Below are 26,709 nucleotides of genomic sequence, written 5' to 3' on the forward strand. Positions count from 1 at the left end.
GGTTTCTAGAGAAATAAAATAAGGAACTTTGATCTCTTTGACCATAGTCTCTTCGACTAAAATTTATTGTTAAAGTTTTTATAAACCCCTTATATTTGGGGGAATGTTATTGACTAACAACTGAAAACAGGTCAACATGGAGATTGGCCAATCTTGGGCACGTTGGGGCTTCTCTTGGCACCTCTTATTACATCATAGCTGTAGGCAGCCATCTTCTTTAACTTCTTTGAAAATAAAAACTGCATCTCAATCCTGTTTGCCGTTTTGTGTCTCAGGAGGGCTGAGAGCAACCGAGAACTGTATGTCTGTCAATGTTTCAGAGAGATGATACAGCCCAAGGCTCAGAGGTCCATCAGGACCAATCCCAGAACTCACTCTCCCTGAGCAGGGGACTGCCAACTCCAGCTGACCTAGAACATTGCCCTCCAAACCAATTTTCAGCTCCACCTCCTACACAAAGAGCCGCTTGCTTTCTGTCACAACAGAGTGTAAGAGGAGAGGGGAGTGATTCAGGATGGGTTTGGGGTATCCTATGGGTCACCGATTAGTTAAGGCGAAGAACAAAGGAGTTAAATTGAAGCCACCTTAATAGAATTTGGTAATTAAATTGTTAAAATATTTTCTGCAATGTGGGGGTGAGGAATTACTCTCACAAAACAAGAGATCAGGAAATGCCAATTTGTACACCATTTACTCTGTACGACCTTGATGAAGCAATCTGCAGAAACCGTCTAACCACGATCCAAACAGTTTGGGAAATTCTCTCTTGAGTTCATATTTAACGTATGCAATCGTCGTTAGAGGGCCTGGGAGATTTTCTTTGTTAGCTGTATTATTGTGTTTGGCCTCATTGGCTTGAAATCTTTGAGACTCTCGTGCTTTTAGGATATACTAACTTGGTCCCTAGCTTACTATTCCAATATCAACATACCCAGCATTCCCTCATGAGATCCAACAGTTTATAGAAGGCTTTTAATATCTAAAGCTAACTTTATATGTGTAGCTCTTGCTTTTTGCTAGAATATGATCCTGGAAACCAAAATAAAGCGGATGGTCAAAAAGCAGACTGTACTTTTCCATAGAAACATTATATATTAGATTTATGTTCATGAACCAGCTTTTGGCATTGGATACATTTAGGTTCAACTAATAATTTATCATGAAAACAATGATATAACCATTATAAGTTCTGTGATTATTTTGAATATGAAATTTACATTATAAGTTTTATACCACATGCATAAAATGATCATACCTAATGAGGGTACAGGAATGTAATGATCAAGATATAATACTATAGGTACTACAACTTGGAAATAGCGTAAACCAGCAAAAATAGTCATGCATTAAATATTTAGCTCATATTTGCCTTTTTCAGTATAGGAAAACTTTTGGAGATATTATGGTTGAACCACATATCATTTACAAAAGCATTTTAATTGTTCTAAGCTCTAGTCGATATAAGGCAAAAAAAAGATATAATAAATAACACATTATTAGAAAGATAAAATTATTATTTACAGTGTATGTTTGTCTAGAAAGCAGAAAGGAGGAACATACAAACTAATAAAAGTATCAGTAGAGGTCAGATAGACTATAAATACTAAAAAACTAATTTTTATCTCTATTAACAACAACTAAGCAGCATAATGAAAAATAAGCTAGATAAGAATGTGGATTTAGGCTCTATGTATATTATATGCACATATAAACACAGGAATGTTAATGTATGTGCACATTTTAGCTGGCCTAAATTTCTGTTTCTGAAAAAAAGGGTAAAATGTTTTAAGGAAAAACTGTTTGAGTCAACAGTATTTCTGGACATTTTCCCATCTTTTCTTCCATTGCTATGTGGTCTGCCTCTAGTCCCCCAGGGGACAGGTTTATTTCTTCCCTTAACAAATATTCTTTGAATTGCACCCTCATCCCCACCCCCAAGGCCAGTCTGTGCCAGGTGCTGTTCCGGGTGCTGAGGACAGAGCTAAGAAAACCAAACTCCCTGAGCATGAACCTGATATACCCAAGATTATGTGATTCCTTGGAAAGGAGCCAGCAGCTGGGAGATGAAATCAGGGACGTGAAGTGAGGACTCGGAGCATTATAGTATCCCTTTGAGTGTGACTTGGCTCCAAAAAGCAAAGGACCTGTCCTTAAGTTGTATTCCTTATTGAATTTTTACAGAAGTTTACTTCTATTGAGAAGAAAAAGTCATTGCTCATTCTTATAGACCTGGAGTTAAATATATCAATTTTCTCTAACTACATAGGCAATAAAAATGCAGTGTTTTAGAATGGAAAATCTAGAAAAAATAAAAAAAGAATTCCACCTGGAAAAAAAAAATAAGCTAGATAAGAAAAAATACATAGCCTACTTAGGAACAGATTTAATAAGGATTGTGGAGGGCTTAAATGACAACACACACTATGAATTTTGCTGAGGGAAATAAAGAAAGACCTAATCAAAGGAAAAAAAAAACCTGGATGGGAAGTTTCTGTAGTATCAATGGCTTAATTTAGTGGAAATTGTAATAAAAATGCAATCTCATAAGAATCCTAATGGGTCTTTTGTAACTTGAAGAAAATTATTTTAAAAACCTACCTGGAAGAATATGCATATAAGATTAGCCAAGAAGTTTTTAAGAAGAGTTATGAGGGGAAAATAAAGCCTACCAGATATCAAAATATATTTTAGGGCTTTGAAAATGAGAACTGAGGTATAGAGCTAGAAGGAGCCATAAAATTAAATAGTCCAGATAATGGGTCAACGTATTTTGGTGACATAACCTTTGTGTGTTTTACTTTCATTGTCTGTAAAATGGGGATAACTATCTTGCCTACCTCAGAGGCTTATGATGAGGCATTTAATACATAAAAAGTTTTTAGAAAAATGCCTGGCACTCAGTAAGTGCTATGGAATAATTTGGTATATTGTTAAACAGTGATAACTTTACCAACAGATTTGGTTAAAATTGGATTCTATTTCCCAGAAGATTTATTTATTATAGTTTTTGTTTTCTATGCCATGTTCTCCTAAGAAATTCCATTTTCGGTAGGATCCTGCTCTTGATAACTGTGATTTGGTCAACTATGGTAATTCACGGGAACATAAATACTGTGTTATAAATACCATGTCTGATGGGAGAATGTTCCATGTAGATTACTTAATAAATGGTGCTGGCATAAACCGGGTAACTATTTCGATAAAAATAAAGTTAAACATCTTCCTCACACTTGATACCAAAGTAAATTTCAGATAAATTTAAAGATTGAAATATAAAAAACAAAGCAATTTAAAATCTAAGAGAAAATAATAGACTTCTTAAACTCTTTAATGTTTATAAAAATGGATACTCTGGCACTTTTAACTGACCATATAATTGTGGATTTGTTTCTGGGCTCTCTGTTCTGTTCTGTTGATCTACATGTCTACTATTATGCCAGTACATACTGTTCTGATTTCTATAGCTTTATAGTAGAGGTTGAAATCTGGAATGAGAAACCTCTATTTTTGTTTTTCTTTTTCTTTTTTTTCTTTTTTTTTTTTAAAGATTTTATTTATTTATTTGACAGAGAGAGATCACAAGTAGACAGAGAGGAAGGCAGAGAGAGAGAGAGAGGGAAGCAGGCTTCTCGCTGAGCAGAGAGCCCGATGCGGGACTCGATCCCAGGACCCTGAGATCATGACCTGAGCCGAAGGCAGCGGCTTAACCCACTGAGCCACCCAGGCGCCCCGTATTTTTGTTTTTCTTTTTCAAGATTGCTTTGGCCATTCAGGGTCTGATGTAGTTCCACACAAATTTTGGGATTATGTGTTCTAGTTCTGTGAAAAATAGTGTTCGTATTTTAATAAGGATTGCATTAAATGTGTAGACTGATTTGGGACGTATGGACATTTTAACATTATTTAACACTAAAATGCACATTTTAACACTACTTGTTCATGTTCCAGTCCATGAACATGGAATATCTTTTGATTTATTTGTGTCATCTTCAGTTTCTTTCATCAGTGTATTATAGTTTCAGAGTGGACCTGGGTTAAGTTTATTCCTAGGTATCTTATTATTTTTGACAGTTGTAAATGGTATTGTTTTCTTACTTCCTTTTTTTGCTGCTTCATTATTAGTGTATAGAAATGCAACAGATTTCTGTACATTCATTTTGTATCCTGCAACCTTACTGAATTCATATCAGTTGTATTAGTTTTTTGCTGGAGTCTTTTGGGTTTTCTATATAGTTTCATGTCTTCTGCAAACAGTGATATTTTTACTTCTTTTTTACTGACTTGGATGCCTTTTGTTCTGTTTTCTTTGTCAAATGTTTTCTCTACATCACTGAAATGATCATATGGGTTTTTTAAATCCTTTCTCTTATTGATATGATATATCACATTGATTTATTTGTGAATATTAAACCATCCTTGCATCCCAGGAATAAACTCCACTTGATTGTGATGAATGATTTTTTTAATGTATTGTTGGATTTGGTTTGCTAATATTTTGTTGAGGACTTTGGCATCAACGTTCATCAGCGGTATTGGCTGGTAGTTCTCTTTTTTAGTGGTGTATTTATCTGGTTTTGAGATCAGGGTAATGACAACCTTGTAGAATGAATTTGGAAGCTTTCCTTCTTTTTCAATTTTTTGGAATAATTTGAGAAGAATAGGTATTAACTCTTATTTAAACGTTTGAAAGAATTTTCCTGTGAAGTTGTCTCATCCTGGACTTGTTTGTTGTGATTTTTTTGATTCAGTTTCATTGGTGGTAATTGGTCTGTTCAAATTTTCTATTTATCCCTGTTTCAGTTTTGGTGGTTCATATGTTTCTAGAAATTTATACATTTATTTTAGGTTGCTAATTTGTTGGCATCTAATTTTTCATAATATTCTCCTACAAACTTTTGTATTTCTGTGGTGTCAGTTTTTATGTCTTTTCTTTCATTTATGATTTTATTTGAGTCCTCTCTCTATCTCTCTCCTTTTGATGACTCTGTCTAGAGGTTTATCAATTTTGTTTATCTTTTCAAAGAATTAGTTCTTGGTTTCATTGATCAGTTCTACTGCTTATTTAATTTCTATTTTATTTCTGCTCTAATCTTTTTTTTTTTTTAAAGATTTTTTTTTTTTAATTTTATTTATTTGACAGAGAGAGATCACAAGCAGGCAGAGAGGCAGGCAGAGAGAGAGAGGAGGAAGCAGGCTCTCCGCCGAGCAGAGAGCCCGATGCGGGGCTCGATCCCAGGACCCTGAGATCATGACCTGAGCCGAAGGCAGCGGCTTAACCCGCTGAGCCACCCAGGCGCCCCATGCTCTAATCTTTATTATTTCCTTTCTTCTCTGGTTTTGGGTTTTGTTTGTTCTTCTAGTTCTAGCTCCTTTATGTGTAAGGTAAGGCTGTTTATTTAATCTGAATTAAAGCCTTGCTGGATATAGTATTCTTGGCTTCCCATCAACACTTTCACTGTACCATGCCACTCCCTTCTGATCTACAAAGTTTCATTGAAAAATCTGCTAATAGCCTTAAGGAGTTTCCCTTGTATATAACCATTTTCTTTTCTCTTGCTGGTTTTATAATTCACTCTTTATCACTACTTTTTGTCATTTTAATTACTATGCGCCTTAGTGCAGACCTCTTGGGTTGCTTTTTGGGGGGGATCTCTGTGTCTCATAGATTTCCGTTTTTATCTGCAGATACAGGAAGTTTTCATCCATTATTTTTTCAAATAAATTTTGTGCCCCCTTTCCTCTCTTTTCTCTTTCTGGGATCCCTAGATAATGTGAATGTTATTAAGCTTGATGGTGTCACTAAGTTTCCCAAGTCTATTCCCTTTTGCATTTTTTTTTTCTCTGTCACCTGTTCAGCTTGATTACTTTTCATTACTCTGTCCTCCAGGTCACTGACTCACTCTTCTGCTTCCTCTAGTGGGCTATTTATTCCATCTAGCATATTTTTATTTTCACTTATTGTGTTCCTCATCTCTGATTTGGTTTGAAAAATAATTTAAAAAATAACTAACAAGCAAAATCCTTCTAAGATTGTAATCCTGATCAATACCCAAGTATGATTCTGTAAAAGACCAGTAAAATAGACAAACCCATGACAACTCTGATGAAAAGGAAGAGAGAAATAACTAATAAATATTATGAACGACAGAAGACCAATATAGATAAGAGGAATTTTTTAAAATTGTAAGAGATTATCTATAACAGTGTGTGGTGACCAATATGAATATTTAAACAAAATGAGATGCTTTTCTAGCAAAAACTGGATAACCAAAATTGACTGAAGAAAAAGTCAAAAAGTTCCAAAACTATAAAAGAAATCGAAAATACAGTTACAGATAGTTTAATTGTGAAACTCCCCCATACCTATAAGAAAAGAATTCTTTTTCTAAAAAATTTTATATATTATTTGAAAGAGAGAGAGAGAGCACAAGTAGAACAGCAGGTAGAGGGAGAGAGAGAAGCAGGCTCCCCGCTGAGCAAGTAGCCTGACTTGGGGCTTGATCCCAGGACCCTGGGATCATGACCTGAGCTGAAGGCAGTCACTTAACCAACTGAGCCACCCAGGTGCCCCAAGAAGAATTCTTATACTATGGAAATTCTTCCAGATTATACAAAATGTAAAGAAACTTTCTAACTATTCCATACTACCATGGTCTCAATAGCAAAACCATGCAATAAATAGCACAAAAAGACTATCATCTATTCTCACTTATGAAATAAAAATCCTAAATAAAATTTTGGAAAACAGATTTCAGCAGAATATTAAAAGGCCAGTAAATCATGATGTAATAGGATTTATCACATTGTACTTGAAAGGTTCACTATCAGTTTGTGAATATAATAATATATTAAAGGAAAAAGAATACCATTACTGAATAGATGCTCAAAAAACTATTTGAAAAAAAAAAAAAAAAGAAGAACCACAAAAATAATCATTTGTAAGCCAGGAATGTAAGAAAATTCCTCGACCTGGTAAATGTTATCTACTAGAAAAGTGCAGGGAAATGAATCTTAATTGTGAAACCCTTACCCATTTCCACTAGAATCACAGCAAACTTACTATCTCTGCTTCTAATTAACATTGTTTGGGGGCTCTTAGTGTCATAAAATGTAAGTAGAAAAGGAATCAATCTTGGAAAGAAAGAGTCAAATGGTCACTATTTGCAGGTGATATTTTCCTCCCTAGAAAATTCAGGAGAATCAATGGTAGAACTACTTGAACTGACTGTTCAAAATAAAAGATAAAGGATCAAGATTGAGGCATAAAACTCAGCAATTTCCCTACACATTAGCAATAAATAATTCAAAAAATGTGATGGGGAAAAAAAGATATCACAATAACATTAAGCCCCATCAAAGACCTAGAAATAAATTTGATACACATGAAAAACTTTTATGAAGAGAACTATAAAACTTTTCTGGAGATATGAAAACACCTGAATAAATGGAAAGACATACCCATGCTCCCAGATGGGAAGACCCAATGTTTTATAGTTGTCCAATATCTCAAAGGTAATCTCTAAAATCAGTGTAGTCTCAGTTCCAATCCCAAAGGATTCTTTATGGAACTTGCAGAGGGAATTGTGAAGTTCATAAAATGAGCAGATATTGCTAAGCAACTGTTGGGGGAAAATGAGCTTTAGTGGAAGACTTGCTCTATTAAATACCAAGATGAATTATGAAACAATATGTACTATTTATCTATTGCTGTGTAACAAAGTGCCCCCAGATTTGGCACTGGTTGTCATTTTTGTTTAAAACAACAAATATTTATAGTCTCGTACAGTTTCTGAGGATCAGGAATCCAGTGGCTGAGCTGGCTCAGGCTCTATTTTGAAGTTGCAGTCAAGACGTGGGCTAGCACTGCAGTCATCAGAAGGGACTGGAGAATACATTTCCAAATTCACACTGTTGGCAGGAGGCTTCTGCTCTTTGTCATAGTGGCCTCTGTACAGGGCTGTTTACAGCACATGGCATCTGGTTTTTCCCAGAGCAGGTGATTGAGAGAGAGGGAAGTAAAAAATGGAAGTGCCATACCATCACTTTTGTCATATGCTATTGATTACCCAGGCCAATCTTGGTACAGTAGTGGGGACTATATGGGATTATGAATGCCAAGAGGCAGGAATCATTGGGAGCCATATCAGCAGCTGCTACTACATCATAGATATATACACAGTGTGGTATTGGCACAGGAAGAGGCAAACAGATCAAGAGAAGAGCTCAGAGACTCAGAAACAAACCTGGGAATTTAGTTTATATTAAAAGGGTAAATTTAAATTAGTGAGGGAAAGAACTGACCGTTCAATACACCATGTTATGAAATTCACCATCCGTTTTATTTTTTATTTTTTTTTTTAAGATTTTATTTATTTATTTGACAGACAGAGATCACAAGTAGGCGGAGAGGCAGGCAGAGAGAGAGAGAGGGAAGCAGGCTCTCTGCTCAGCAGGGAGCCCGATGCGGGACTCGATCCCAGGACCCTGAGATCACGACCTGAGCCGAAGGCAGTGGATTAACCCACTGAGCCACCCAGGCGCCCTCACCATCCGTTTTCAAAAAGGATCACTTTAGACTCACACTTCATATGATACTCTCAGGTAAATTTCAGAAAAGGAGCCAAAAAGCACATACGTATGTATTTGAAACAAATATAAGAGAATATTTTTAATCAGCTAAAGGTGGGGATGTGACTTTCCAAAAATAATGTACAAAAAAAATCACAAGTTTTTTTTTTTTTTAAGATTTATTTATTTATTTATTTGACAGACAGAGATCACAAGTAGGCAGAGAGGCAGGCAGAGAGAGAGGAAGGGAAGCAGCCTCCTTGCTAAGCAGAGAGCCCGATGCGGGGCTCGATCCCAGGACCCTGAGATCATGACCTGAGCCGAAAGCAGAGGCTTTAACCGACTGCGCCCCCCAAAAATCACAAGTTTTAAGACAACATACTGACATTATATATATATATATATATATATATATATTCATTGTAGTAACAACAAGCAAAACCCCAAAGAAACAAATAATAATCTGTTCATACAGAACAAACAAATTTAAAGTGGAAAGCTGAGGAAAAAGTAGTTAACATACATTTTATACAAAACATATTACCCAGAATATATAGATATCTCCCATAATCGATAGGGTAGAAGGACAATATTATTAATAAAACCAGCAAAGAATGTAAACAATACAATTTGTGGAAGAAGAACTATAAATGGCAAATGAACAGAAATTACATGGGTAGCACAGTCAGTTAAGCATCAGACTCTTGGTTTTGGCTCAAAACCAAAGTCTTGTTGTGACCTCAGTATCATGGGATTGAGCCCTGCACTGGGCTTTGTGCTTGGTGTGGAGTCTGCTTAAGACTCTCTCTCCCTCTCCTTTTTCTCTTCCCCCCTCAAATAAATAAATAAATCTTTAAACAAAAAAAGACATGTTTCATTAGCAATCAAGGCAATACAACCTTAAAAGGAGATGATTTTACTTCTAAGAATGACAAAAATTTAATACATGGATATGATCAAGATATAGGGAAATGAACATTCCTGTTACTGGAGGGATATATGTTAGTGGGATCTTTTTGGAAGACGGTTTGGTAAGATCCATTAAATTTTTAAATGTGAGTAATTCTGAGTCAGCATTACATCGCTAGAAATTTATCCTATGGAAAAATGTGCACAACGATGTATGTGCAAGGATATGTGTTATAACATTGTTTTACTTTAATAACAAAATAATTGAAAATAACTAATAAATGTAGGTGTGGCTTAATACACTATGGGAAATTTATAATATGGAAACCAATGCAGCTGTTTTAAAGAATGAGATAAACACACATGCAATGAATGAAAGTATCTGTAGGAAATACTGTCAGTGAAAAAAGTTTGTCACAGAACAGTCCTTCCAACGTGTTCCGTCTTATAACATATAAATGCATTACATGTATGTACCGAGAAGAACTAAAAGACTCCCCACTGAAGTTCAAAAGTAGTGCTCTCCTAAGAAGGGTTTGGGACTGAGGATGGGTGGGCGAATGGATAAGTTCATATTTTAGTCTACCTAACAACATATTTAAATACTTGTACAATAAGAACATTCATACATTAAGTATACATTTTTAAGATAAAATTTAAAAACTCAATAGGTTATAATATCATCAAAATCAAGACGGCAGACTGAGAATATTCGTCGACCACCCTTTTCTTTCTAGGCACTATTAAAAGTATAGAAAAATAATTTTTTAAAAGGAACAAAATCAAATAGCCTTATAAAACAAGAGAACATGCCATGCAGATTTGTCTGGGTCTTTCAATTACTGTAGAGTATTTGAAAGGCCCAGTATTAAACATGCCTTTGGCAGAACAGAAAATTTAGGAAACTCCTAGAAGATAAAAATTAGATAGGATCAATATATAAATTAATAGAGAAAACCAGAACAACAACAACAAAAACACAAGAGCCAAAACATCAAAGATATGTTCTTTCCAGGGAATACCAGGAAGCTCTAAGGTCAGAATCAGTGAATATGAAAACCAGGGATAGCTTGTAAAGTAATGAACATGGCAATGAATTGGTACTAAGAGGGCATCAGGAACACAGGATCGAGAATTCCAGAGCTTCCTCAAACAGTTCATAGGAATGGCTAGGAGTACGGCCAGCCCGCAGATTCAGCTGGGTGAGGGACTGGTCGGGAGATGGGAGCGCTCTTTGCTTAGATGTTGGGCCAGATGAGTAAACAGAATTGAGCTTGAGTGGAGATCAGGTGTCTACATCAGTGACCAAGGAGAAAACAATCAAATGCAGGAGAATTTTGGACAGTGTTCTGCCAACTTTGGTGGTTCTCACCGTGGATCTTAGAGGAATCAGCCTAATGAAGCTCCTGTTCCTCAACATGGAACAGCACGGAGGACAGCATCAGTCCTCCTGCAGGGGAAGCCGGACTACCTGACTCCAGGGAAACTCAGACAGCCAGCTTGTGTGAATTTGCCTTCAACAGTGACAAAAGGGAGCTCTCAAGCAGGTGTTTGGAGTATGGGTGCAGGGCTGGTCATTGCAGTATTGTTTGTAACAGCAAACATGAATAAATAGATGAAGGAAGGGAGACAGACATTCTGCACCAATGGAGGGGAATGCTTGGATAAGATACAGTATGCTCTTATTATGAAACTATCAGTAATTAAAAGACCCAGACAAATGTATATGTATTGACATGGAAATACAGCTACTATATTATGGAGTGAAAATCAGGTTGAGGCAGACTTTAGTTATGAAAAGAGGTCTCATATTCTATCTGGGAAGGGTTCTAGAATATTCCACAAATTTGTGGACAGTGGTTACACTAGGGAGTAGGAGTTTGAAAGGGAGGGTGGAGAAGTAGAGGGTAAGTCTTTTTACCTCCCTGACATTGTTTGAAATTTGTATCGATGGGCAAATATTGTTTTGTAAGTAACTATTTACAAATAAGTAAAAAAAAGTACTTATTTTAGTGTTATTTTGTAAAAATAATTACAGTAGGAAAAAGTGGTTACACACACACACACGTCTAGAAGAGCCACATAAAAAATACCAGCAGTGTTTATCTCCAAGGCAGTGAGCTTGAAGATTTGTGTTCATCGTTTATACTGCTCTGTGCGACCTAGTATTTCCCTAGCAATATTGCAGACCAAGAAAGACCATTTCGATTAAAAAACAAACCTTAGGGCGCCTGGGTGGCTCAGTGGGTTGAGCCGCTGCCTTCGGCTCAGGTCATGATCTCAGGGTCCTGGGATCGAGTCCCACATAGGGCTCTCTGCTCAGCAAGAAGCCTGCTTCCCTCTCTCTCTCTCTCTCTGCCTGCCTCTCCATCTACTTGTGATCTCTCTCTGTCAAATAAATAAATAAAATCTTAAAAAAAAAAAAAAAAACAAACCTTAAAAGTGGAGTGTCCCTCTTGCTACTTTTTCAACATGAGACCAAAATCCTGGAGAGCCGTTATGTGTCGGAGAGCCCTTCACTTGAATGTGGGGTCGTGCTCTCGGAATTAGCCCGGAGGGCTCTAGACGTTTGAACGCGGCGGTCGGACGTCAGGGATGCGGACAACCAAGTGTTGGTTGAGTGTTTAACCGGGCGCTCCCCTCCGCGCCCCTGCTCCTTCACGCTTGCATATCTGATTCGTCACGTTTGCGGTTCTCCGTACAAATAGTCCCCCGCCCCGCATCTGTTGCAAGTTACCCTTGAGTTCGCCCTGCCCCTCGGGGAAGGGCGTGGAGAGAAAGGCTGTCACCTGCGGCCAGGAGCCGCCTCATTCCCGATGGAGAGAGGCTGGTGAGCTGCGAGTTTTGACTCTGATCCTCTGGATTGATTTTCCTGTCCTGTCCCTTCTCCTGGGTCACCTGGCGAGCAGGCCCGAAGACGCGAATCGGAGGGGTGGAACATCCAGGTAAGTGTGGAAGCACCAGGAAGGCAGCTGCACCGTCCTCGCTGCCCGTGGAAGGGGTTGGGGGTGAGTCTTACCCACGGGTGTGTTGCAGATTCGAGCCTCCATTTTGGCTTTTTAAGAATGGGCCGGTTAGAGCGATTTCCACGTCCCTTTCCTGGCTCCTAAGCGTTTGCCTCTGGAGGGCGTGTTGCGGGCAGAGTTGTGTGTAGGGACTTAGGAAGCAGAGGTGTCCATTTGAGGTGCAGATTGGTGGGTAAAAGCCATCAGGAGGACCACCTGTCTTCAGTTCCAGGGAAGTCTGTCGGCCCAGGACCCATGTCTCCTCTTTTATGATGATGTAAGCGCCCCAGAGCTCATGGCTGGGTTCTGGCCCTGCTTAACCTTTGCTGCTACTTTTTATTGGGAAAGAAAAGGAAAACAGACCAAAGTCAGGTTGCCTGTGCCCTTCAAAACTTAAACAGAAGAAAAATTAGGGGCAGTTCCCCTCTCCCTGCGGGTCTGTTTATTGCCACCCACGTGGAAATCTCCATTCGCACTGACTTTGCACGTCTGGGGACATCCTATCCTCTTCATGGAGAAGCATAAGCATCATCTCTTTTTTGTTGGAAAAATTGAGATCAAACCCTGTCCTCCCTCCCCCAGCCATCTGGATGCCCTCCCTGAGTGGAGCACAGTGCCTTTGCTCCTCCTGCTCGCGGTCCTCCTTGCTCCTGCGAGTTCTGCAGGGAGCCAGAAGGTGAGAGAAAGAAAGCTCCCTGGTCACAAAGCAGAGGTGGGGAAGGGGTAGCCGGGACCCTGGCGATTTACACATGAGGAAGCCACAGTGGGAAAAGTGTCTTTGGTTGACTTTTGGGGAGTTACTGCTTTAGCCTAGGGTGAACACCAGCCTCCAAAGAAAGCTTTGCATTTTGCAACACCCAGATTACACTTAAAAGATTTCACACTTAAAAGATTACACTTAAAAGATTTTATTTATTTATTTGAGAGAGAGAGAGAGGGGTGGGGGAGGAGCAGAGGAAGAGGGAGAAGCAAGCTCTCTGCCCAGTGTGGAGCCTGACCTGGGGCTTGAACTCAGGACCTTGAGACCATGACCTGGGCCGAAATCAAGCTGACGCTTAACTGACCAAGCCACCCAGGTGCCACCCCCCCACCCTGGATTACATTTAAAAATACTTTATTTGGGCCAAGAACGGTTGGTGTTAATTTTGATAGCTTTTTTACAGTTAATTTTTAATTAACAGCAGCTTTGTGTTTTAAGGGAAGCATGTGTGCAGAGTCGATAGGTTGCTAAACATGTATATGCATTTACATTAGTAGCAACATTTTTATCGACACACGTATTATACACCAGTATGAATATGTTTATATATAAATGATTTTTTTCCTAATTTTTAATTCAGATTTGAATAAATTCGTCATCATTGAATGGGATGAGGGAAGTCAAGATGTTTTTGTGGTTTAAAAATGGAATTCAAGAGAACAGCTGTATTTCCTTGATAGATGCAGTAGACGGCTTCTGAAAAGTTATGGTAAAAATAACAGTAAATTCTGAGCCAGTAGTTCTCATCCTACTTTTCTCCTGAGCATGCAGGGAGAGTATGACCCCAGCCCTCCAGAAGAGTGGGTCACCGTGGTAAGGGACCCTCAAGGGCTGGTGCACGGACTGGGCATGGTAGTCTTGCTAAGGAAGCTTAATAGAATAAGATGGGGTGAAGAAAAGGGGAAATATTAGAACTTAATTGTATCCCAAAATGGAAGAAATATATATTAATACTATATATAGAGATTGATAGATGTGCATGAAAATAGTTTTAAGTAAATATGGATATACTAATTTAAGACCTATTTATCGAGGGCCTACTGTGTACATCAGTGGACAAAATGGCAGAGGAGGTCCCATACAGCTTATATTCTAGTTGGGTGGAAATGGGAGGAAAGAGAGAATGAAGTTTGTCAGATGGTGATAAGATCCTGGAGGACAGTCCCTCAGGATAAATCGGATTATTCTTCTGAGTAGAAAGGTCAGGGAAAGCCTTTCTGATAATGGAATGATTTTGTACAGAGATGTCAAAAACAGGGACCACACCATGAAGTTATGGGGAGGTGGGGAAGAGCAGTGTAGGCAGAGGAAGCAGCAAAGACAAAGGCCTTGCACTGAGGCATTCTAGGTCTAGCTGGGAGGCCAGCCTGGCTGAGGGGGGGATGCGGTGGTGCAGAGAGCTGTGTGGTAGGACCTGAAGTCGGGAGAGTAGCTCGCTCCACAGATCATGTCTTCATGTTGGCCTTGAGGCCACTGCTGGACTTTGGCTTTTGCTTTGAGTGGAGGGGAGGTCTGTGGAGGGCCTGGAGAGAAGAGTGACCTTGTGTGACTTAGGTTGAGAAAGAACTGGGTCTGCCCTGTTGAGAATAGACAGTGAGGGTGGTGAAGTGGAAAGCCCAGCTAGTTCACTAGCTACAGGAGCTGTTGTCCTGGTTTAAATGAGGCCAAGGTCAGTAACTATAGAGACGGTAGGAATTAGCCAATGCTGCGTATGTTTACGCAGTGGTACCAGTTGGTGAAGCCAGGACTTGGTGAGAGAAGCAAGACAGTGTGGGTGCAGAATTTAAAAAGACCCTCGCTTGGAGACAGGTCATGGAATAGGTGAGAGGGAACCAGTTGGTTTATCTCAGCACATAATTCATTCCTAGTAACTAGAGGAAAAGCAGAATATAGGGCCTGGAGTGGGTGTCTTGGCAGATGTGGGGATGGAAGAACTGGAGGTTTTCTTCAGACCGCTGATTTCTTTCTTTCTTTTTTTTCTTTTTAAATATTTTTATTTATGTATGTATTTGACAGAGATCACAAGCAGGCATAGGCAGGCAGAGAGAGAGATAGGAGGAAGCAGACTCGCCACGAGCAGAGAGCTCGGCACGGGGCTCGATCCCAGGACCCTGGGACCACAACCCAAGCAGAAGGCAGAGGCTTTAACCCATTGAGCCACCCAGGCGCCCCCAGACCGCTGTGTTTTTTCAATGAATTACAAAGCAAGGTCAACAGCTGAGTGAGCTTGGGGAGAAATAGAGGTTTAAGGTGAGTGAAGAAGGGTTGAAAATCACCTGGGATAGGAAAAGTGAATAAAGCAGCGACATGTGGTAGGATTAGCCCCCGTTACTAAAGGCCCCCCTGAAGTCAGCCATTGTAGGGCTGGGTTTGGGGCTGCAGTGCTTACAATTGCTGAGGCTGCTTGCTCAGAGTGACTTAGCTATTTATTTATCTTACTGATAGGGAAGGCTGAAGATGGCAGCCCTAGACCATGTAAGATCTACCAAACTGGCTTGAAGATCCCTACTTGAAAATTTAATTTTTTAGAAATTTAACAGTAACTGCCACACTATTTGATAAATCAGGGCCCAGAATTATCATTTGAAAATCATTAGTCAGCACTAATGACATTTCTGTACAGATTTGGGCTCCAGATAAAAATAAACCACAGGATCCCTGAACATACTGCTCGCTCAGTTGCTAGGACAGCCTTCTGAAAGCTTCTATAAATTTCCAGCCGCACTCATTTTCCTTTGGGACCAAGACTGGCTCAAAGTGCCTCCGTCAGCGTATTTGCCACCGAGTCTTTCTAAAGTGTCCAACAAAGTGTACAATTAAGCATCACATTATTACTGAATATATATGATTCAGCACTATTTTTAGGTTCCTGTGTATCAACTAAGAATGATTGCAATCTGCCAGTCTCCCGCATGTGACGACCCCCTGCCCCGGCACCCATGACTAAATTTAATCTTACCTCAAGCCCCCATTTCTGCTGACAGCAGAGATGTAACCCAGGCATTTCCAGTCAGATTCAGTCACTTCAGAGAATTCCCAGTTAATTCAGAGCATCGAATCCACCGCCCCCCACCCCATCTCCCTGAGTTCTGCCTGTTCTCGGAGTGGGGCAGGTAAGGGGAGGAGATGAAGGCACCCATGGGAAGGCGTGTCAGATCCTGGATGCTTCTCTGTCCTCCAGTTTCTGCTGAGATGTGAGCTGTCTGACGGTTGTTGGTCCACAGCCTCTGTAGTGCTGCAGAAACCAGGGGTCTGGCCAAGGATGCCAGCCTGTGTCATCCAGGCCATTGCCTCTGATGGCATCCTCTCCTCGTGGCCCCAGAGCCCCTTCTCCTCCATCACCCCTCTTTCTGTCACTTTTGTAGCCTTCCTGGAGGCATGGGAAACCTTGGGAAGTCTTGTCCCTCTGGGTCTAAGGGAGACTTAGAAAAGTAACTGACACCCTTGGTGCCATTTCTGTCACTTGACTGCAGCTCCTGGTTGAAGACAAGGATGACCCCGGGGGTCCTTGGGATATGATTCAAACCTATGGAGTTTCCCTTGGGTCCTCTCCTATGGCTATGCTGAGCAGAGGTGGGGCACAAGGTCCCAGTGACTAAATCTCTTCCATCCCTTATGTTAGACTAACTTTAATTCCTTTGAAGCAGAAACACTGAATCTTCTTCAGTCAAGGACTCTCCCCACCTTATGCTTATAGCCTAAACCTTGTGCACGGAGTCCTTTCCTTTTCAGAGCTGAATAGGCCCCCCAAAGAACATACTCTTGCTATTGAATTCCTTGGCTTTCCAATCTATTCAAGAGCCTATTTTAGAAACGAAGATCCCAAATCTGTCTTTTGTTCTCCATGACCTGTCTTTCTTAGTGTCCCTCAGCCCTATAATGTAGTTTCAGTGGTGGAAAGACCATGGGGTAAAAATAAATTACTACATACTTAAACTAAATATTTTATTATACCTGCCCCTGTATAAAGGAAGACTAATTTCAGGGGGTTAGGAGGGTGGAAATCGATGGAACAGAGTGGTTCTGAAGGCCAAGCAGGGAAAAGACAAAGGTTGGGATAATGGTTTCCAGCTCTGTACCTGTCAATCAGAAATCACGAAGGTCCTTTTAACAAGACCCATTTCTGAGCCCCACATCTGGAACTGCTAATTCAGAGGGTGTTTACCTGTCACTGGATGTATACCTATCACTGGAAGCTGTGGGTTAGGAAACAGCTATGGCTAGGGGCGCTGGGGTGGCTCAGTCATTAAGCATCTGCCTTCGGCTCAGGTCGTGATCCCAGAGTCCTGGGATCGAGCCCCATGTAGGGCTTCTCACTCAGCAGGGAGCCTGTATCTCCCTCTCCCTTGCCCTCTCCCTCTGCCTGCTGCTCCCCCTGCTTGTGCTCTCTCTCTGTCAAATAAATAAATGATTTTTTAAAAAAGATTTTATTAGAGAGCGAGATTTTGTTACCCATTTGTAAGCATAACATTCAGTAGGTTTAATATAGTCACATTGTTGTGCAGCCAATATCTAGAACTTTTTTATCTTACAAAACTAAAACTCTGCCCATTGGACAACTTCCCATCCCACCTTCCTTCCAAGCCCTGGCAACTACCATTCAGCTTTTCATCTTTATGAATTTGATGTCACTAGATAGCTTATACAAGTGGAATACAGTGTTTCTCTTTCTGTGATTGGCTCATTTAAGAGCACGATATCCTCAGAGTTCATTTGTATTATGGCATGTGTCAGAATTTCCTTCCTTCTAAAGACTGAATGGTATTGCATTGTACATACGTGCCACTTACGGTTGCTTCTTCATTGGTTGTGAATCAGGCTGCTATGAACATGGGTGTGTAAATATTTCTTCAAGACTCTTGATTCTTTTGGATATATACCCATACATACTATTGCTGGGTCATATGGTAAATCTGTTTTTAATTTTTGGAGGAACTGTAACATGGCTTTGCACAGTGGATGACAGGACGCAAGGGTTCCCTTTTCTCTACAATCTCACCAACAGTTGTTACTTCCTGCCTTTTTTTTTTTTTTCCTGATTGCAGCTCTCCTAATGGGTATGAGGTGATATTTCATTGTGGTTTTGATTTGCATTTCCCTAATAATTAGCGGTGCTGAACATCTCTTTATGTACTTGGTCATTTGTACGTCTTCTTTAGAAAAATGTTTATTCAGGTCCTCTGCTCATTTTTAGATTGGGTTGTTTTTTGTTTTGAATTGTAGGAGTTGTTCATGTATTCTCGATATTTATCAGATTTATGATTTACAAGTATTTTCTTCTGAAGTTTGCCTTGTCACTCTGTTGATTGTGTCCTTTGAAGTACAGAAGTTTTAAATTTTGATATAGTGCAATTTGTTTCCACTTTCGTGGCCTGTTCTTTTGGTGTCATATCTAAGAAATCCTTACCATATTCCTGGAATAAACTTTTTCTTCTATGTTGTCTTCTAAGAAAACTTGCGGATCTTTGATCTGTTCTGACTTAATTTTTGTGTGTGGTATAAGGTAAGGGTCCACATTTTTTCTTTTGCATATGGATATCCAGTTTCCCCAACAACATTTATTGAAAAGACTATCATTTCCCCCCAGTGAACGGGGTTGGCACCCCTGTTACATATCATTTGACTGTATCTGTGATGTTTTGTATATACAGATTTAAAAATAGCTTTATTGATATCTAACTCACATACCCTGTAATTCACCCACTTAAAGTATACAATTCAATGGCTTTTTAGCATAGTCATTAAATACTGAATGGGGTTATACACTCCTCACCACAATCAGTTTTAAAATATTTTATCACCTCAAAAAGAAACCCCAGATCCCTTGGCTGTTACCTTCTACCTGCAAACCACTCCGGGACCTCAGCCCTAGGCAACCATTAACATACCATTTGTCACCATGGATTTACCTATTTTGGACATTTCCTACAAGTGGAATCCTAGAACATGTGGCCCTTTGTGGCTGTTTTCTTTCACTTACCACAGTGTTTTCTAGTGTCCTCCACACTGTAGCACATATGAGTACCTCATTCCTTTTTTTATACATGAATGAGCCTCCGTTGTGTGGCGATGCCACATTTTATTTGTTCATTCATCTGTGAGAGACATTTGGGTTGTTTCCCCCTTTTGGCTGCTTTACACGTTTGTATACGAGTTTGTGCATGGACAAATGTTTTCATTCCTCTTGGGTATATACTTCGCAGTGGGATTACTGAAGCATATGGTAATTCTGTGCTTCTTACGTGGATTTTGAATATAAAAAAATTAACTGATTTCCAAAAGAGTGAAGCACGATCTGCTGAGAAAGTATGGTGAAGGAAATAATTCAATTGTGGGTCTCACAAGGTCAGTGATGACTAAAATTGAGTAAGGTGCCAGGAATGATTCGTTAAAAAGTATTTTAAAATTCACATCCAGTAATACTGGCTTATCAGATTGACGTTCCCAGGACATGGTATGATAGAGACTAAACTAGAGATGATGTGAGATGAGAATTTCAGAGAGAGAAAGGAAATAACTGATGTGGGGAATTCCATAATAAGAATAAGGGAAATAAGAGTGCACGTATCACAATGAGCACAGGGTGAGTGTGGAGTTGTTGAATCACTGTAATGTACACCTGAAACTAATCTAACACTGTATGTGAACTATATTGGAATTAAAGTAAGAATTAACAAAGTAGGCATGCTAGGGTGGCTCTGTTGGTTGGGCATCTGCCTTCAGCTCAGGTCATGATCTCGGGGCCCTGGGATGGAGCCCTGCATCGGGCTCCCTGCTCAGTGGGGAGTCTGTTTCTCCCTCTCTTTCCCCTCTGCTTCTCCCCACAACTCATGCTCACGCACTCTCTCTCAAATAAATAAAAATGTTAAAGAATTAAGAAAAAATAAATTCCCAAATGCAAACTTAAAAAAAAATGAGGGAAATAAATTGAAAGGAATTGGTCAGCAGCAACATATTAATCCCTTTATCAGTATGTTCTTGATCCTTTATCAATATGTGGGGGATGGTAAACTCGTCAACCCTAAAGGGATTCCAGCAGGCATAAGAAAAAGGACCGCTGTCTGATTTATGGACTCAAATGTTCATGGGATCAGGGAAGTAATTAATGCAAATTAGTGAATCATTGGGGGGCGGCAGGGTGCAGATTCTGGGGATTGGTGGGGAATGTGCTGCCCTCAGGAGCACATGCTTATTTAACAGGATTCAAATTCAGATTTTCTCAAAATAATATGGCAGCCAATCAAAACATGTGAACCTGGGCAACAGAATCCTAACCCTGAAAATAAAGAAATGGGAAAGAGAAGACTGCATGAGAGAAGGGGTGAGGGAGAGGTAAGGGTTGAAGAGAAGAAGGTCGTGCTCGTTGATATAAATCATAGAGAAGGCTGGTGGACTGAACACAGGAAAAGACTGGAATTGGACCCTTGCTGGATTCAGTGACACTTTGTTGTCTTATGTTGCTGTGTTCACCTCAAGGTGGGGCTCCCAGTAAATTGACTCTACATCGCTTCCCTGCAGCTGTCTTCCAGAGTGGAGTGGATTGAGTTGGGAGAGAGGGTAGGAGTGCTGTTGCTTCTGCCACTTCTAGGTCTGGAGGTAGGTGTCTGATGTTGGAACCAATACTTCTTATTAAGATGTGGATTCTGATTCAGGAGGTACGAGGTCAGGCCTGTGATCCTGCATTTCAGAAGCTCCCAAGTGACGGTCCTGCTCCTGATCCCCACGCTTTCACTCGCAAGGTACTAAACACCTCTTGGATGAGAGAAGAGAGGAAAACTACTACCTCAACCTATTTAGAAAATAATAAGCAGGCACCTGGGTGGCTCAGTGGGTTAAGCCACTGCCTCTGGCTCAGGTCATGATCTCAGGGTCCTGGGATTCAGTCCCATGTTGGGCTTTCTGCTCAGCAGGGAGCCTGCTTCCCTCTCTCTCTCTCTCTGCCTGCCTGACTACTTGTGATCTCTCTGTCAAATAAATAAATAAAATCTTAGGCATAATTAAGGGTGTTTCCCCTTTCTAGCCCAGGCCTTTTCTTTTTCTTTTTTTTTTTTCTTTTCTTTCTTTCATCTTTTTTTTTTTTTTTTTTAGTTTTGTAATCATAATAAGATATTTCAAGATATCAAGAGGCAGAGACCAGTGTCAAAGAGACTGTGTGTGGCCTAGCAACCAAGTGTGGTCCTGTGATATAATTCTAACCAGTGAGATGTAAGCATCTTTTGGATTATGCCTTTAAAAGGAGGTTCCTGCCCCTTCTTTCTCTTCTCTCTGGTTGGACCCACATAGTGACGAGCTGTTTCAGACCAGGTAGACAAGGGCAGCAAGAAAAACATTGGGCCTAAACCTTGCAGAGCAAAACAGCCGTACCAGATCAGACATTTATACTAGAGAGAAATCTAATTCTAATTTTTTAAAGTCACTGCTACTTTGGGTGTGTCGAATGCAATTGATCTCATGCCATAAGTGGTATAAAACCACACTGCTAATTTCATTTATCATATTAGCCAAGGTTCTGTGACTGAGGACAGAATTCACTCAACCCAGTTTAGGAAGGGACTTAATACTGGGAGTTATGTGGCTTGTAGAGATGTTCAGGGCATGCTGAAGGCCAGATGCTATAGAGCTTTCAGAAGTGACTTCGAAAACCACACTGCGAATGGTGTCACCAAAGCAGCTGCCGTATCTTCCACATCGTAAAGTCATTGCTACAGAAACATACTGTCCTGAGGAGGAGGCCACCGCAAACAGGAAGCCGTCCTTACCGCTACAGTCTCTAGAACCAGGCAGCCTGTGATCTGCACCAGTAAAATGATGGCCCATGGCTGCCCTGTGACATTCATAAAGGTAGTGACTAGCACGGGGGGCCCCTGCTAATTCGCCTGCAGACAGATTACTTACTTTCAACAATGCCCAACAGCGGAAGCAGCCTGTGCCTTTCTTCTGCCTTCCCAAACTTCCCAACCTCTGGTTGGCCAGGTCGAAATCCCATTCAAAACCCTATCTTCTAGGGAATCTGGGAAATGCAGCTTTTGGCCTCTCAGGTTCTGTAGGTTGGGAAGGTACATCAAGAAGCACACAATGGGATGAGTATTGAGACCCAGTCTACCTTACGCATGTCTCCTCTCCCTTACGCATGTCTCCTCTCCCTCCGTAAAGATGGGGCCTGTCAAAACTTACGAGATATACTAACACAGTACTCCTCGGGAAAAATCATAGCCTGAAGTACTTTGTTTAGTAATGAAAATAAATTATCCAACTCAAGAAGATGTACAAAGAGTAAAATTAACCTAAAAATAGACTGAATTAATTCTTTGCATAAAAGCTTACTTACCTTTTAAGGCACAGTAATTCGCAAACAAATTTAAAGCTTGTTCTCTGAAAGTACAATAAAATGAAAATACCTCCAGAAGATTAAGAAATGGAGAAAACCTAAATATCAGAGTGATGAAAAGGATGGCCCACAAATACAGAGGGAAATTTTTAGACATGTCAAATGTTTTAAAGAGTACAGTGAACCCCCATGTACCTCTCAGTCAATGTAAGCAATTACCAACATATTGTCATTCTCATATTGACATATTGTCATATTGTCATTATTTCTGCCTCTTTCTTTCTCTACTCCCCACTTCTTTTTCCCTTGGAGAATTTTAGGAAAATTCATGCAACATAGCATTTTACCTATATACACTTCAGTATATATCCTTAATAAATTAAGCTTTGAAAATGTTTACCTTAATCACAACATCGTTACATTGAGCAAATTCATAATTTCTTAATATCCTCTAATACCCAGTTGGTGTTCAACTTTCCCTGATGGTCTCAAAGGTTTTTTTGTTTTGTTTTGTTTTTTTAACAATTGTTTTATTCCAATCAGTATCTAAACAAGGGTCACGGGGCGCCGGGGTGGCTCACTGGGTTAAAGCCTTTGCCTTCAGCTCGGGTCATGATCTCAGGGTCCTGGGATGGAGCCCCGCATCTGGCTCTCTGCTCAGCAGGGAGCCTGCTTCCTCCTCTCTCTCTCTCTCTCTCTCTCTCTGCCTGCCTCTCTGCCTACTTGTGATCTCTGTCAAATAAATAAATAAAATCTTTAAAAAAAATAAACAAGGTTCACACAATGCATTTTGTTATTCTGTTGCTCAAGCCTATAAAAACATATTCTGTTTTCTCCAGCCCTTTCCCCCCATACACTGTTTATTTGTTAAAGAAACAAAGTTTCTGTGTCCCCCTAAATTTTCCACATTAATTTGGCTGCTTGCATCCTCCTGAAAAAGACAATATTTAAACTGAGAAAATAGTAGATAAAATTCTGTGTTGATAAATTTGGAAACAAAAAGTTTTACTGAAAGAGAAGTGTAAAACATGACTGTGTTAGAAAACACATTGGAAAAATTTAAAGAATTATGAATTATCCTCCACATACCTCCATGTTCAGAAGGTTTTATAGGTAAGTTGTTCCGAATATTCAGGGAGCAAAAGAAATTTTTTTAAAAATTATAAGCTCTTTGAGGGTATGGAGAGAAAATTATCATTAACATGATTCTGAAATCGGAGAAAACAGCATAAAGACAAAAACTTCTTACCAATTTCTTATGAAATTATATAAATAATATATACAAATTAAAAATTAGAAAAGAGATTAGTAGCAAGATATTAAAGGAATCAGATATGCAAGGCAAATAAGTTTTATTCAGACACTTTAGATATGGTTCAGTATTAGCATAATGTCTTCAAGGTTTGTCCAGGTGACAGGATTTCCTACTTTTTAAAGGATGAATTATGTTTTATTTTATACCATATTCTATTGTATACCATGTTTTCTTTATCCATTCATCTGTTGATGGACATTTGCGTTGCTTCCTCCTCTTGATGGTTGTGAATAATGCTGCAGTGACCGTGAGTGTGCGAGCATCTGTTTGAGATCCTGCTTTAAGTTCTTTTGGAAAAAAAGCATTGTTTTTTTTTTTTAAATTTTTTTAAGATTTTATTTATTTATTTGACAGACAGAGATTACAAGTAGGCAGAGAGGTAGGCAGAGAGAGAGGAGGAAGCAGGCTCCCTGCTGAGCAGAGAGTCCGATGTGGGGCTCGATCCCAGGACTCTGAGATCATGACCTGAGCCAGAGGCAGAGGCTTTAACCCACTGAGCCACCCAGGCGCCCCCATTGTTGTTTTTTTTAAACCCTCCACAGGCCAGAGAAAATATAGCTTCTAGCCAGAATCAGACTGTGAGTTGCCATTTCGCCATTCCTGTTATCTTTTATTTATTTTAACTTTGTAGTGGGGACAATGGAAGGGCAGTCTTAGCTGGCAAAGAAGAGAGAGCTCTCAACAGAGTCTAGGAGGATGGGAAGGAGTTAACCAGAGGAAGTTGTAAAAGCAGTTTATTCCAGGCAAAATGAGTGTTAAGAAGAAACCATGGGAGAAGACTGGAGAGGTCTGCCCTGGCCTGGCAGTGAAAGATAACTCATAAAAGGCAGGATGTTTGTATTAGTTGTTTGTATGAAACGTCGTTGGAATTAAATGTGTCTGAACTTGGAGGGTAGCATCACTCGTGCTCCCAGTTTAAAAGAGTCTTGAGGTGAGATGAGGCATCAGGCTCCCCCAGAACGTAGCAGAGTGAGCAACAGACACAGATGACAGCAGCAAGTGATTGTGAATGAAATTATCCATTAAGAGAGTTTCACACAGGCAAGAGGTGTTAATCTGGATTTGGCAACGGGAAGAAAGATAATGCGGTCCTGGGAGGAAATGCTCTGGGAGACACGTTCCTGGGCAGAGTTTAATTGGGACTGACTAGTTGGGACTGGTTAATTGGGACTCACGCAGTCTTGTCCTGCAGAGAGGTCAACTCCCCATTTAGAACAAAGAGACATCATTCTGCCTTGATGGTCTGTAGGAGCAACCAGGGACCAACCAGGGACCACTGGGAAGCAAAGACGGGGTCAGAACTGTATAGTGTAGGAGGGCTATGGTGTGTGGTGATGGAGTAGGGTATCTTGTGGGCATCCCTGGGGGCAAGACAGGCCTCCCACACAAAGGTTCTGATATCAAGACTGATGATGCCACATGCAGACCAAGAGGGTATGAAAGATTTATTGTTCATATGACATGACTTTTTTGGGAGAGCAAGGCAAGCTCCCAAGTAAATCCTGAAGAGCATTTGAGAGAGTAGAGGGGGTGACTGGCTTGGGTTTATCATGGTTAGAAGGAAAGACGGAGGTGAGGGGTCCCTCCCCTCACACATGCCATGATTTGCATGGTCTGAACTTCCTTCTAGGGCCAAAGAAGGGCTTATGTGAGATTTATCGCTGCCTGGATGGAGGGGCAAAAGGGGAAGGGGGAGTGGCAGGGTTTGAATGTGGTCAGTCATCAAGTATCAAAAATGGCATCAGGCTCTATATTACAGGGTACCAGAGAGCACTGGTGAGCCTGGACCTTCAGAGCATTAAAAGCACAGGGCTGTTCATCAGATGGCTCTTTAATCCCTTAGAGGAGATCAGTAACCAAGGATTCTAGAGGCTGGGACTCTGTATCTCATGTGAAATGTTAGAACTTTTATAATTTCCATGTTTTTCATTTATATTTCCAGTATTGTGCATGTGTGGTGCATGCATGCATATGTGTGTGTTGTACATGGCTGGTTGGCACTCAGCATCCATTTCTGTCTCATTTTGGTATCTTCCAATACTGGAGAGGCTGGAAAGCAGGAAACTACGTTTGTTGGACTCTTCTGGATGTATTTTATTATATTCATTTTGGCTGACATATAGAAAGCAGAAATGAAACAGAAGCCATCTCCCATCTGGTGTTTGGCTATTTGTCTGCTGGTGGACAAGAGCTCAGAGGTTTTCCTTAGCGGTGCTCTGGTGTGCAGCCACTAGCTTTGTGGGAGTGCAGAATTGTAGTGTGGTGGCAATAGCTTCGATCCTTCTTTTCTGTTCCCTGCATCGCAGCTATGGTGGTGAGCCATATGGTTCATGACATCAGTGGTTCTAGTATCTGCGTACTGATGGCTCACTATGTTGATGGTTGCAGAGCTAGTAGCTTTCCTGGATGGTCAGTTCTCCGTGGTTCTGGGACTTATACCTGGAGGCTCAGCCTAGAGGCTGCTCCTCCAGCCATTCTAGTCAACTTGTAAACATTCAATTCCCTTTAATAAATTCCTTTATTAGTATAACTAGACTGGTTTCTTTTGAAACCTTGAGCCCTTATTGTCATTGTGTTAGTAAGGAGGGAGGGTACTGATTTGGGGACAAGGGAAGTGTGGACATTATGTCAACCTCAAGCCTTATTTTGAGATGGGGGAGAGTGTAGGGACCCCACAGGTGAGAGAGAATGGTGGTCTCTGTGGAAAGAAACCTGGCTGGTTCCAGGGATCTGATGATCAGCTGGGACCCGATAAGGTGCTCTGGATTGGGGGTAAAGGGTGGAGGAAATGTCTTTAGGGCTCCCAGATGTCATCCTCTAACCT

This window comes from Lutra lutra, chromosome 11, assembly GCF_902655055.1.
Source record: "Lutra lutra chromosome 11, mLutLut1.2, whole genome shotgun sequence".
Taxonomy (NCBI): domain Eukaryota; kingdom Metazoa; phylum Chordata; class Mammalia; order Carnivora; family Mustelidae; genus Lutra; species Lutra lutra.